Here is a 14,237-nt window from a genome sequence, read left to right on the forward strand (position 1 = left end):
TACAGTGTACAACAGAGATGGTCAGACTTAGGCGTGATCTTTCAGCATGGCGCTGTTATTACATAAATGGGGTAATAACTTCTTACAACATAAACAGAATTGTTAGGATGCAAAATTATTTTTTGCCTTTTTTGTTTATCACTTTAAAATAGTATGATTTAATATGTGGTCTACATCAGTGGTTCTCGAAGTGGCATCTATCCCAATCAGTCAGAGGGCCACTTAAAACACAAATTACTGGACTCCACAAGAGTTTGTATTTCTAACAAGTTCCAGTGTAATGCTGATGGCTCTTCCCAGGATGTACTTGGAGAACTAGATTAGACAATAAAAAGAACAATATGAGTAAAGCAAAGCAATGATAATGGAGATTAGGAAGTTTATCTTTGAATTTTTATCACTGCGCAGGGCATTCATGAGTTCTTTTCTTTTTCCTAGGTGCCATTTTCTTGTAGGTGATAGTTCTACATGTTCTTTAAGGAGAGATAGGAAAAGCCTGTGAATTATTTGGGAAAATGGCTTGAATGATAGGGTTAGAATCCTATGTATACATAAAGAAACAATGGCTTTCAAAGAAGTATCTTGAAATATAAAATTGACACAATATAGTAATAGAATATTTTAGTGGATAAGAATACAGAGACGATGGGAGAATTTAGAATGTGTCTCTATTTTATCTCTATGAGTCCAGATTAGCAGACAAGCACTTTCAGGTGACTTCCAATCATATTATATGCACTGTGTCAATATTTTGTTGGGTCCACTCATTGATTCATTTGCCCTTTAAGATAATTAAAATCATGTCATAACATTCCTTTTGAAAGCTAGTTCTCTTTTTTGTTTCTTTTCCACAAAACATTTAACACCATATATTATTTAACATGAGTAAAATATTCATGGTCTTTCCAAGATAATCATGAGAAAGTTTTTGGGAATACAAACAACGTGTCATTATTATAGAAATACCCTCAATTCTTCTCTAATATATATTTTAAAAGTAAGTCATTAAAGAATTTAAAAGAAAGAAATTAAAGAATTTTTAAAAAAGAAGTCCGTTTCAAGTTCTAAATCTGTAATTATTACCAACCTAATTTATAATAACATTGTATAATAATACGGTTATTTTATTGTATAATACTGTTATTATTAACGATGATTTAACTGTAATTATTGCTTTTATTTAACTACCAGTGCCAAAAAAAGTGTTATATTTTTCACATTTTTATAGTACACCAATGCTTGTACCCCAGTGTGAGAATTATTACTTTGGGAAATTTTTTGTGTTTGAGCAGACTAGCCCAGCCTACAGGCATTCCCAGGAACTAGGTCTGTTACCAACATACAAAGATGTCAAGAAGTACATCCTAGCCTGCAGTGCGCGTAGGAGATCATTCTGGCGCTTGGCCATTAACAGCTTCAAGATCTGATCCAATTTAGGGCCTAAGACTTCATAGAGTCAGAGGTGATTAAGACTAGGAAAGATTGTAGTCCAACCCCATTATTCTTCTACAGAAGAAACAAACTGGAGAGATTAAGGGAATTACCCCAAATCAGAATTGTTTAGAGACTCAGGCAATGGTATAAGAATTGATCAAATATATCTGGTGCTTTCTCTGTGTCAGGCAGAGTTATTTACATGTATTATTTCATTTACTGCTTATGTTTTGATATTTAATAATATCCCCCACTCTGAAGATGTGAAGACTTAGAAGCAGAGAAGGTAGCAGTCTTTCCCAGTACCACATACATAGTCAGGACTGGTAGTCTCAGCCCAAGGCTGAGCTCTCTATCCTATATCCAGGCTTTTCTTATTCCCAGTCTAGCATCATATTGTACCCAAACTGTTTCCCATAAGCTGCTCAAAAGCTACATTACAATATCAGAAATTATACTTTGCGCTGTACAAATGCTAAATATCTTATTAGAATTAGAAAAATCCTTATACTATTCAAAAGATATCCTTATGAAGGTAGCAGAACCTAAGTAAATAGAGTTTGGCCATGATAATCTCATTTACCTCCTTTGCATCATACACTCAGACATAATTTCAAATGTGTGGTAGGTTGTTGGTATTATCTTTCTTATAGTCCTTCGTCTCTTTCCTTTTGTATTAGATTTAAGTTTATTTTTTAACCTATTAATCCATCTGAAATTTAATATCTGTTCAATGGAAAAGAAATCAATAGCTTTTCCTATTAGGCCTTTATACAGTGATCAGATTGTGGTTTAAGCACTATACATTTCACTTTCCCTTACCATTTTTATAGGCAGATTATTTTTATGGCCTAATGGTTCTTTAATAGGCCATAAACACCTTATCCATTTTCAAGCTCCCTGATAACAAAGCAAAAGGAACACGTCAGTTCTAAAATTCTCAAAAGCAGGCCTCTGATTAAAGTTTTCAATAAAAAAAATCTGTACATCATTAAAAAAAGAATGGTTAAATTTCGTTGCTGTTATATTAAAATATTATTTTTGGCTATTGTTACATGCAAACGTAATGGGGTTCTTTGATTGTAACTTTGTGAAAACAAAACTTACTGGAAATTTTGCTCCAATGGACCAGTAGGACTTTGCATACATTTTTTGAGACAAACACTTGGATAGAATTCTTTTCTTTGCTCTAGCCGACTATTGACTTTGTCTCAAAAAAGGTCATTGTTATGGGACATTTGATCTTATAAGATTGATTTTATCTATAGTTATCACATCACCGTTTTTACTTGCAAAAGACCTCTGATTCCAGTTCTTTATTTTAAGTAGTAAAATGTAAACCAGATGCAGAGAATGCTGAGATTGAATTTCTCATGGTCCATTTAGAATTGTCGCTACTTCCCTCTTGTGTGGTAGGTACTTTATAAATAAAATCAGAAATGGGAGACACCGCTCGTAGCATCTTATTTGCTAGTGAGTTTTGGTATCATCCCATTAAATTTTGCTTGTTTACAGTGTGTGTGTGTGTGTGTGTGTGTGTGTGTGTGTGTGTGTGTTGGGCGGGGAGACTTCATATTCAAGGGGTTGTATGTGTCTACTTAAAAAAAGATAAATCTATAAACTCCTTGAGGGGGTGGAAGTAATTGAGAGGTTGGTGGTTTAGATCTTTGTGAAACAAATGCCATGTTCTTTTTTTCAAGGTAAGAATTGTGGAAATGCATTGTGTTGAATTGCAGCAGAATTTTTAGATGAACCGGTTCTGCATTAATCTTTCTTTACTGGAATATGCAAAGCATTTGTAGAGGACTAGTGGTAACTATACCTGTTCTGAAGTCCCACAAACCTGAATTTCTCTTGGAACGATAAGGGCACAAGCTTAGCCTGCAGGCAGATTCCATGTTGTGTTGAGTGTTGCTTTCCCGGGCAACTGGCAGCAGGCTCCTCGGTTTTCTGCTGGGGCTTCTGCCAGATGGAACGTGGAAGCATGGAAACATAGAACGGCTTGTTCTTCTGGCCACAGACCCCAAAACAGACACCCCCATCCCTTTTTAAACAATATTATATAAAACAAAGTAACACTTGCTCAATTCTCTTTCTCTCTGTCTCTCTCTGTCTCTGACTCTGTCTCTCTCTACGTGGCAAGATTATTTCAAAATGATGTTGCTTAATGGAACACTCTGGAAATATACTTTCATGAATTAGAACTAAATTGACATTTAATTTTGTTCTTTTCTGTTGTTTAGAATTCAGTCAGCTGCTAGGACCTTATAGAACACACATATGGAACATTCATATGTGCTGCTTGATTCTGTATGCCACCCTCATATTTTGAGATTTGTCCATACTAGTCAGCTTGAATTTGATAATATCCTGTCAATTAAAATAAATCTTGTTTTCAAAGCCAAATAGCACAAATGCCCCGGGCACGTGCAAAAAACCCAGGCACACAGGCTCAAGTGGATAGTTAGGTGTGCAATTACTTGATTTATACACATGTGTGTTTCAGAAATTACAGCTGCAGGGTTTTGTGGTCTCTGTGGGGGTGTGAACAGTTTTGCTGGCAAGCCCAGTGTGCCTTACTTTGGAAATTTGGCTCTCAACCGGAATTCCCCTCCCGTCACTGATGGAGAACAAAGTCTGTTTGTCAATTTTCCATTTACCTTCCGCTACGATTCAGAAAGAAAACAGTCTTATTTTGCTGCTCTGTTTGGGAATTGCTGATTCATCTCACAAGTACAGTCATTTTTGCTATTCATTACACAAACATGAGCTAATGATACTGTGGATGTGCTGGAAGTTGGCATGGGGAGGGCAGGCTTTCCACCCCCGTTACTGACCCACATACTTATAAATTTGCTTGAGGGAACACAGTTCTTTCCACAAAACTCTCCTACTTCAACTTAAGGTTTTGAAACTGAGGCATTCATTTAAAAGAAGGTTCTGTTATTTTGGTTTTGTAGCTATTTAAAAACGCTTGCCTTGAAGTTTACTATGTATACTTTTAACCTTTGTCTTAGCTGTAGAAAAGCTTATTACAACAAACAGACTCAATCACTCATGATAGTACAACACCCTGGAGACCTTATCCTTGCATCGTCTAGTTGAGTAATTAAATGCAGGGTAGATTTACAGTTCTGTGAATTCACTCAGGGTGGAGTGGCAGCCATATCCTCTCTCCTTTTAGAATCTTTCAACTTCGCACTGCAGCTTTGTATCATGATGATTGGAATCAAATGTGAAATCAAATATTAAAGAGCAAATATAGACTATAAACGGGGTGGCACATGGGAAAAGAGAGACAAGGACATTGAAGGATTTTGCCATCCAAGCAAAGGGAAATTATTCTAACTTGTGTAACTCCGCAGCTTTGTTAATATTAGAAGATGTAGCTATTATTAGATTGCCTCTTTATAAGGAAATTAAACAAGGTCATTTCAGTAACACTTAGAGAACTCACACTTTCTGCAAAACCCTTATTTCCTCAAGCGGCTAATAGGAGCTCAACGTGGATAGAAAAACCACTCCTTTCATCTGTTCTCAGAATAGTTACCTAGAATCATAATGGCTGGAGATTGAAAAGGCCTATTCAGCTCTGGCTGCAGCCTCCAGGGATCTGGGCAGCATTTTTTCTCATACTATAGTACATTTTCCACTGTTTTGTATGGTTTTATTTTAATGAGTCTCAAAGCATTCTCTACATCTATGGAAAACTTGTTCCAGACTCTAGCCAATCTCATTACAAAAATTACGTTCTTACTAGAAACTGAAAGATAGCTCTGCTTTTTTCATTTGGCAAAAACTTGTATTAGACACATAAATGTAGTTAGAGAGATTTTACATGTTTTAACTAATTAAAACATTTAGTCTTGGGAAAAAAACCTCTATTTTTTAGCCAAAATAGTAACAGTAAAAAGTTCTAAGTGACTCTTTTTTTTTTTTTTTTTACAATATGGAGATTTCAGTGCTGTATTTGGTGTGTGTAGAATTGTCCTTTGAGCTAATAAAACTGGAAAGAAACATGGATTTATCAAAAAAGAGAGTAGAGGCTCTTTTGACATCTTCACACTTAAAATAAAAATCCTCTTGGTTTCTATTAATCCAAATATCACCCAATCTTGGCATTGTTTACGTGTATGTTTTTTTAACTATATAAAAAATCAGACAAATTACCAGTTAGTTATTGTTTGAAAAAAAGCCTTATTAGACTGTTCCCTCTCCTATCTTTCAAAGGCTTATTTCTAAAGAAATTAGACAGCGTTTCTTTACTTCCTAGAAAACATAACATTCAGAACTCAGCTTATAAATAGCAATATAATGTACATATCAGCTGCCTGAAATCATTTTTGGGAAAAGTCAAGTTATAAATACTACAAATGGAAAAATACAAGTATGGAATATCTATATCATACCTTAATAACATATTTGACTTGTCATTGCTAATTAATTAAACAACTATTTTTATCTTCTTGGAAATTTCCTCAATATAAATATTGAGTTCACTCATTCATTCATTCATTCATTCATTCATTCAAATAAAAGTTGTTGAATACCTGCCATATGTCAAACACTGTTGTGGGCTCTTGGGATTTAACGGTAAACAAAACAAGGTTCCTGTCTTTCTGGAACTTATATTCAGATGGCAGGAGATGGAATGTACAAAACAAGCGAGTATATAGTTTGTCAAATGGTAATGTGTGCTGTGGAAAAAAATCAAGTAGGATAAAGGAGATAAGGATCTCTCTTATAAGTCTGTGTATTCATATTTGCGTGGATTCATGTGCCTGTGTGTGTGTGCGTTTACGTTGGAGGGAGGTTGCTATTTCATTTAGGTGGTCAGATTGGCAGGGTGATCATAAGAGAAGAGGACCCAAACAAGTACTGACACTAGATTTTCCAGATTGGAGATATCACTAAATATAAAGGTGTCAAATGCTGCTAATATATGATTAAGTAGTATGAAGACTGACTATTAGATGGAGAGCATTTGTAAAATGGATAAAGAAATTTTAATTAAAGCAGAAGGTGCAAAGGTCTAAGGATTCTAAGGAAAAGGAGGAACAGAGAAATTGGAAGCATTATATAAAACACTATTCCTGAAAGTTTTCTCCCAAGAGAAAGAATAAAATAGAACATTAGCTAGGATTATGGGATTATAGGATTTTATTTTTTCTTTTAGAGTGGAAGAAATAATAGGATGTTTGTGCACTGATGGGTAAAACTAAGTGTGTGTGTGTGTGTGTGTGTGTGTGTGAGAGAGAGAGAGAGAGAGAGAGAGAGAGACATACACACATAATCCCAGAGGAGCAGAGAAATGGGATGGAATCTGGAGAATTATATGCAGCTGAGAGATTTTAGAATGACTGTATGCTGTTAGTAATGGCTAGTAAAGTCAATACTAGAATGACAGGAAATGAAGAAGAGGAGAAAGACAGGAAACAAAGGGGTGATGTGCAATGTCCAGGAGTAGCCTGAAGGGTTGGGATCTGGTGCACAAATGGAGAGACTGGCTTTAATTTGGACAGAATATTCATAGTGGCAAGAGGGAAGATCAACGATATGGACACAAACATGTGTAATGGAATGTGGGGTCGTAAAGTCTGTGAAAGCCATCTTCTGATTTGTTCCATTTTTTCAGGGAAATGGGAAGGGAACTGAGAATAAAGATGAGGGAGGAAGGGTTGAAATTGGGAGAACAGATGATCAAGCAGGAGACAGTCTAGAAGAATGGGAGGAGAAGACTAGCAAAATGTAGCAGTCCTGCAGTTAGCGGTCGTGGTTATTAAATGAGTCCAATGGTTTTGTTTTCTTCCATATATCAGTTCACAGGCGCGTGAGCATGTGGAGAATTGAATTTAACTAGGTTGGAATTTTTCCAGGAAATTATGATAAATATGTGTGTGTGTCTGTTAGGTGTATGTACAGGAATTATTATATTGATTGAACATGAAACTTAATCTGGGTTAAACAGGAACGTGAGGACATAAAGGTAGTGAGGCAAAGCTAAAAATAAAATGTTAAGATCAAAGTCTGAGGGGGTTAAAAATGGTAGGAATCAGAACCCTGAGGGAGTGAGCTGGATACGTAGGAGCAATTGGGCAGGGGCAGGGAACCTTGAAAAGTAATTCTAGATGAAGGACATTCTTAGATGAAAAACTTAATTTACAACCACATATACTAATCACACAACTTTTCCTTGCCATCTTGCCATATCATGTTTCCTTCTTTATGACTCTCTTTTGGGAAAATAAACATTCTAGAAGAGACCTTAAGATTTAGCTTCCCCTTCCAATTTCACCACATAATTACAACTAGAACATTTATATTGGGCTTTATGGTTAAGAAGTCCTTTCACATACAATTTCTTATTTAGTTCTCATAAAAAAGCTGTGCATCCACATTTTACAAAAAAAGGAAATCAAGTCTTAGAGAAGTTTAGAAACTTTGCAAAGGTCAGAGGGTTATTTATTTCAGCTCCAAATACAGAGTTGATTCCACAAATAATTTAGTCACAATACACACATACATCACAACCTCACCCCCAACACATACACACTACACACACACACTCACACATACCACACACACACACCATACACATGCACACACTCCTCACATGTTTGGAAAAGAAAATTAGAAAATTTCAACCTTTCTTTGCAATTTCTTTTGACATTTAATAACATTGCACTTGTCTCTCTGTGTCTATTCTTCCCAAACCTTCCCCTTTTCCCTGGCCAATCTATTCTTCTCATCACAGCCAGAATAATCTTTAAACAAGAAAAGATTACCATGCAGCCTGCCTGTTTCAAATCTTTCAACAACTCCCCTGTATTTTTTGGATGAAGTAGAATTCTGTAATTTGGCCTATCACACTCTGTATGATTTGATCTTAAACTAATTTTCATTTACTCAATATTATATCCCCAGCATCTATCCCAGTTCCTGGAATGTGATAGTAATAGCTAACACTTAGATAGCACATAGGCCAGCCCTTGTTCTAAGCATTCTCTACATGTAAGTGTATTGTAATCTATTATTCTCTGTCTGTCTGTCTGTCTGTCTGTTTGCCTATCACTATTTCTATCATCATTTAATCCTCACAGCGCCCTAGAAAGTAGGAGTCATTATCATCTTTACAAATTAAGGAATCAAGGTACAGGAGTATCAAGCAACTTAAAGTTTCATATCTCTCATGTGGCAGAGAGAGGGGTTGAACCCACACAGGCTGGCTGCAGCGCCCATGCTCTTTGTCATTACACACAGTGTCACTAGCCTAGTACATAAGTGAATGAACTAGTTAACAAATGAATGGAAATATTTTCTTCTGTATGGCCATTCTACATGGATTATGCTGCAATTTCTCTTCTATATTTTAGTGAGGATACCCCATCCTGTGCTGCTCAAACTCATTACTGAAACCTTTACTAAAAGACACCTGACCTTGTTTTTGCAAACTGAAAAACCTCCTCTCCTGAACATTTTCTAATAAGTAGTCGATACTGATGTTAGAAATCAGAAAACACTAATTCAAAAAGATATATGCTTCCCTATGTTTATTGCATTATTTACAATAGCCAAGATATGGAAGCAACCTAGTGCCCATCGATAGATAAATGGATAAAGAAGACATGGTACATGTATACAATGGAATTACTCAGCCATAAAAAAGAATGAAAGCTTGCCATTTATGATGACAAGGATGAACCTAGATATTATAACCTAGGTATTATACTAAGTGAAAAAAGTCAGATAGAGAAAGACAAATACCAAATGATTTCACTTACATGTGGAATCTAAAAAACAAAATAAATGAACAAAAAAACAAAACAGAAACACACTCATAGAGAACAAACTGATGGTTGCCAGATGAAAGGGAAGTAGGAAGATAGGTGAAAAGGGTGAAGGGAATTAAGAAGTACCAACTGCTAGTTATAAAAATAGTCATGGGATATAAAGTACAGCATAGGGAAGACAGCCAATAATGTTGTAACAACTATGTTTGGTGCCAGATGTTTACTAGACTTACTGCGGTGATCACTTCGTAAGGTATATAAATGTCTAATCACTATGTTGTACACCTGAAACTAATATAAACTATAATTTAAAAAATCTTTAAAGAAATAATTTACAGTCTTGTGAAATAAATATTTTCTAACATTATTATTAGTCAAATGAAAGAGTAAGGTAAACTCTAGAGAACCTTAAACATACACAAGTCTTAGCACTCTGTAGTATTGAAGGGTAAATAAGGGCTAAAAGATAAACGAAATTATAGACAAACTGACTTTACATCATTAAAGCTGTTTGCTTACAGAAAGTTGAAACATGAAAATGTTAAGTTCAATAGAAAACACTACTTTTCTACATATACAATCACGAATATATCATTAAGAGAATTATTCCTTTTCAAAGAGTTGATATTTTTATTGTGAAAACAGAGCTGCAGACATTTTGAGTCTCAGAGGACCATAGGTGTCCAGTTGTACGTCGATTCATTCTTCGTACGAGTTCCTTCTACTGCATCAGAAGGGTGCCTCTGCTTGAATATCCCTGTCATACCTAGATAACTGATTTTGAGCAGTTGTTTTTAATCGCCTCTTACCGTTAGGGGTTTCTTTTTTATCTTCTGCCTACTGGACTTCCCAGACATTGGTCTCACTTTTGCCATTTGGAGTAATACAGATCATCTATCTACCTGCTTAAACACTGTGCAGATGGTCACTCTCAATAAACTCCCAACTGTCTGAATAAGATGTTGAGCCTAGGTCTCTTTCCATCCTTGTTCCCATTTTTTCTATTTTTCCTCATCGTTCTCCTTATATTGTAGTACAGTATACAAAATATGACATATCTAGAACAGGATACAATATTCAGACTGAAGTCTAACCTTCATTTTGGATACTGTACTTGCACTTAAAAAGGTATTCAATCTCATTTGCTGTTAGTTCAGTGTTTGTTTTTTTTTCCACCTATGTTGGTCCATATTGAATTTATGATCAACTAAAATCCTAACATAGCTTTAAATCTGTTTTATAAGAATGATAAAATTTTAAAATATAGTGCTATTACTAGCTTTCTGTTCTAAGACTATCATAGTTTTCATACTTGAATGCAAGAGTTATTGAGAAGTATTATCTTCCAGACATTAATTTTTTAGCCATCTCTCTATCATTATTTATAATTTTATTGCTTTACAGGTAAAGTCTATATGATATTGATTCTTAGGAATTTGTTGAGATGTTATGGCCTTGTACAAGTTAATTTTTAAAATTTTTAGATTTTACTTGAAGTAAATATATAGTCTCTCTATAGTTTATTAGAGCTTACTTTTTTTTTAATCTGTAAGAAATATATTTCTTTTTTTTCGTCTGTTTGATTTATCTGAGTTATTAGTTAATATCTCCAACTACAATTGTTGATTTATCCATTTTCCTCTGTAGTTTTGTGAGTAGTTTTTATATAATATTTTGTCTATACTGTTAGATAGAGATAGTTTCATAGTGATTGTATATAACCAATAGATAACATCTCTGTTTTTCTTATGATCATTTTTATTTTAAATAATTTTATTCGATTCTGGCTTTCTTTTAGTCCATATTTGTGTGTAGTCTTTTTTTTTTTAACCCTTTATTTTCAAACTTCATGTGTTTCTGTTTGATATTTCTGAACCTTTAAACAAATCTTTCAGAGGATCTTTTGCTTAATGGTAACAGACATTTTTATTTAATTATCTATTATTGAGAGTTACTTCTGACAATGTAGTCTGCTTTTTAAACATTTTAAACTAGAGTTTTAATTCTTAATTGTTGTGAACATTTTCTTGCTTTTTAGATTTTTTTCTTATGGTCATTGCTTTTATAGATCAATTTTCCCCTAAGTTATTTATCTCCCCTTACTTCCCATATATTTGCAGCATCCTTCTGGATGTATTTTTTTTACATGTCAAAGGGGTTTTTGTGTGATAAACTTTTCGAAGCCCTTTGTGCTTGATAATGTTTTTATTTCGTACTCACATTTAAAGAAAATGTTTAATTGGATATAGATTTCTGGTATAATGTGCTTTTCTTTTAACAATTTGAAAATATTGTCTTCTTGACTATAATGTCCTTGAAAATTTCAAGTCAGTCTGATTCTAGCTCTTTTATGAGTGGTTGGATTTTCCTCTCTGGAACTTTAAAAAACTTTTTATTTTTACTTGATGTATTTAATTTTCACTATAACATGTCATGGTGTGGGCTTGTACTAATTTATTCAGTTTGCCATTGGTGCATTCTTTTAATCTTAGGTCATATATATATATATATATATATTTTTTTTTTTTTTAAATTCTGAGAATTTAAGTTATTGTTCTTAAAAATGTTTTGCCCTCTATGCTTTTCCCGTAAAATTTATATATTAATTTATGTTGACATTTCTATTTGTATTCTTAATAGTTTTATAACGTATCTTTCATTCTTTCCATCCCTTTATCTCTTCTTGACATTTTCAAGGACCTTTTTTCAGCTTGCTTGTGGTAGAGAGCATTGATAGCCTACCAACAGTCATTTCTACTTTTTTTTCTTGTTGACTTTGTATGACGATGTGCTCAGACCCACGGAATGTTTCATTACTGTTTTAAGGTAATCAAGAAAGTCCAACTGATAATGAGCAAGGAATAATCAGTTGGTTTTAGGAATGAATACCATGCTTAAGACTAATGGTGCTCTGCCATTTTCTGGGACCAAAGAAAGCAAGGGAGACAGAGTCAGTACAGCTGATAGCACACTCTTTTTAACACTGGCAAATGGAGTCTTGGAGTTCAGATTATATATTTTTTGAAAATGTAGAAATATAATATTTTTGTATCTTGTGTGTCACTGAGCATTTTGTCTCCACTATTAACATATTTGAGAGCATTATTTTATTTAGCTAATTCTGGCTAATGGGACATGAGGGAAAGTATGCTGGAGACTTTGAGAAATTATTTTTTACTGCTACTATTCATAATAATACTAAAAATTGCTACTACTAACTATTGCTGTTGTTTCTGATGATTAGTATTATAAAGGAGTGCAAAGGAAAAACCCTTTTGGTCTTAACACTGAGCTCTTTCCTTGACTCCTCTCGCACTCTGATCTCTAATTTACCTGGCAGGAACAGCAACTACGTTTGCTCCTCATCAGTCTCGGCACCACGTGTAACCAGCTGGTGTCTAGATTCGACCCAGGAGAACCCTTAGATCTAAACACTACCATTAGCCTGGTGCCAAGTTTCCCATTGTCATCTCAGTGCTTCCTGTTGAGAATGCCAATCCTGCTGATTTGGATGACTTGAATTATTCGTCAATATGTTCTGGATATTGGCCTAGTTGCTGTCTTGATCTTGTCTATTTTTTGCCTTAACAGCCTCTGTTTGCCCTCTTGTTATTGCCATCCTACGTGTTGAGACTGCATACTATTGGGCACACAGCTATAATCTAGAAATAGTGCATGTCCCCTAGGAGACAGTAATCTGGGGTAGAGAGACAAATAGATAATTGCAGTATAATCTCAAATATACTATAGATGTAGTGTTAAAATGCTATAGAAGTGAAGAGAGTAAGAAGTTCTTTTTGCCTGGAGAAGTTGAGAATTAATTAATAGGAATGCTGACATTTGAACTGAGCCTCGGAAATTCAGCATTTTCTTTCCAGGAGAGAAAATGTCATGTATGACTGTGGAAATGGGATTGTGAAAGACCATGGTGTACCTGAGGACTTAGGTAGCAATTTATCTGCACCCTTTTTGAGTACTTGTGTTGTCAATGTAACAGGATGAAATATTGAGAATTTAAAAGTGCAGGGTGCACCAAATCAACCATGTTATTTATATTCTGCTGCCTGTGAAAGAATGGGCTTTATGCTTTGGGAAAGAGGAGACTGGTACAACATTTCTTTGAAATGACTTTTTTTGGCCTCAAATAGGTAAGCAGGTATTTTCTAGTTCGAAGGTCTGCAGCCTGATTCCATGAGTCATTCAGCATGTCTCTATACCATTATACATAACAGTTATAGGAACCAACCAAGAGAGAAATATTAGATTTTTTACACAGTTGGAAAAGAGAACATCTAGTGCCAATGACAGAATAATTTGCAATAGAGAAGAAAGGAGAGGGGCAAATAACGTTTCAGGTTTTTGAGGGTAGAGAATGGAAACTCATTTGAATGTAGTGCCTTAAAGTAAGCTATTTTGGAGTGTTAGAAAGTGGCCACTAAGTGCTTAGATGTTCTCTGGAAGTCTTGACAAAGATCAGAGGAGAGGGGATAAGGAGAGGGAACCCAGCTTTGAGAGGCTCTGTTTGATTGGCATAGTGCACCAGGATGAACCATGACCTTGAGAATAACCACTGTGCACTAAGGTCTAAGATGATCTGCTATTTTCCTGGGACCAAATTGCAAAGAAGAGGGGAGCCTGTATGGCTGATGATGCCCTTATCAACAGTAGCAAATAAAGTCTTAGAATCCAGATTAGATTTTTATTTCAGAAAATTAAGAAATATACATTTTTTTTTTACATCTTGTGTGTAACTGAGCACTTTGTCCTTATTATCAGCATACCTGAATGCATTATTCAATTTAATTTAATATTTCTTTGCAACAACATGGACACTTCGAGGATGGGCATTGAAATTTAATTGCCTTTGTAACCTCAGCAGCTCACATAATGCTGAATACAGAGCAGGTTCTCAACAAATACAAGCCGACTAAACAAACAAACAAAAAAAAATGAAAAAGTGTTAGGAATTCAGAGAGGTTGATATTGCTGTCTACTGTAGATCTTGCAGACCCA

This window comes from Rousettus aegyptiacus, unplaced genomic scaffold (genome assembly GCF_014176215.1).
Source record: "Rousettus aegyptiacus isolate mRouAeg1 unplaced genomic scaffold, mRouAeg1.p scaffold_m13_p_8, whole genome shotgun sequence".
NCBI classification, from domain to species: domain Eukaryota; kingdom Metazoa; phylum Chordata; class Mammalia; order Chiroptera; family Pteropodidae; genus Rousettus; species Rousettus aegyptiacus.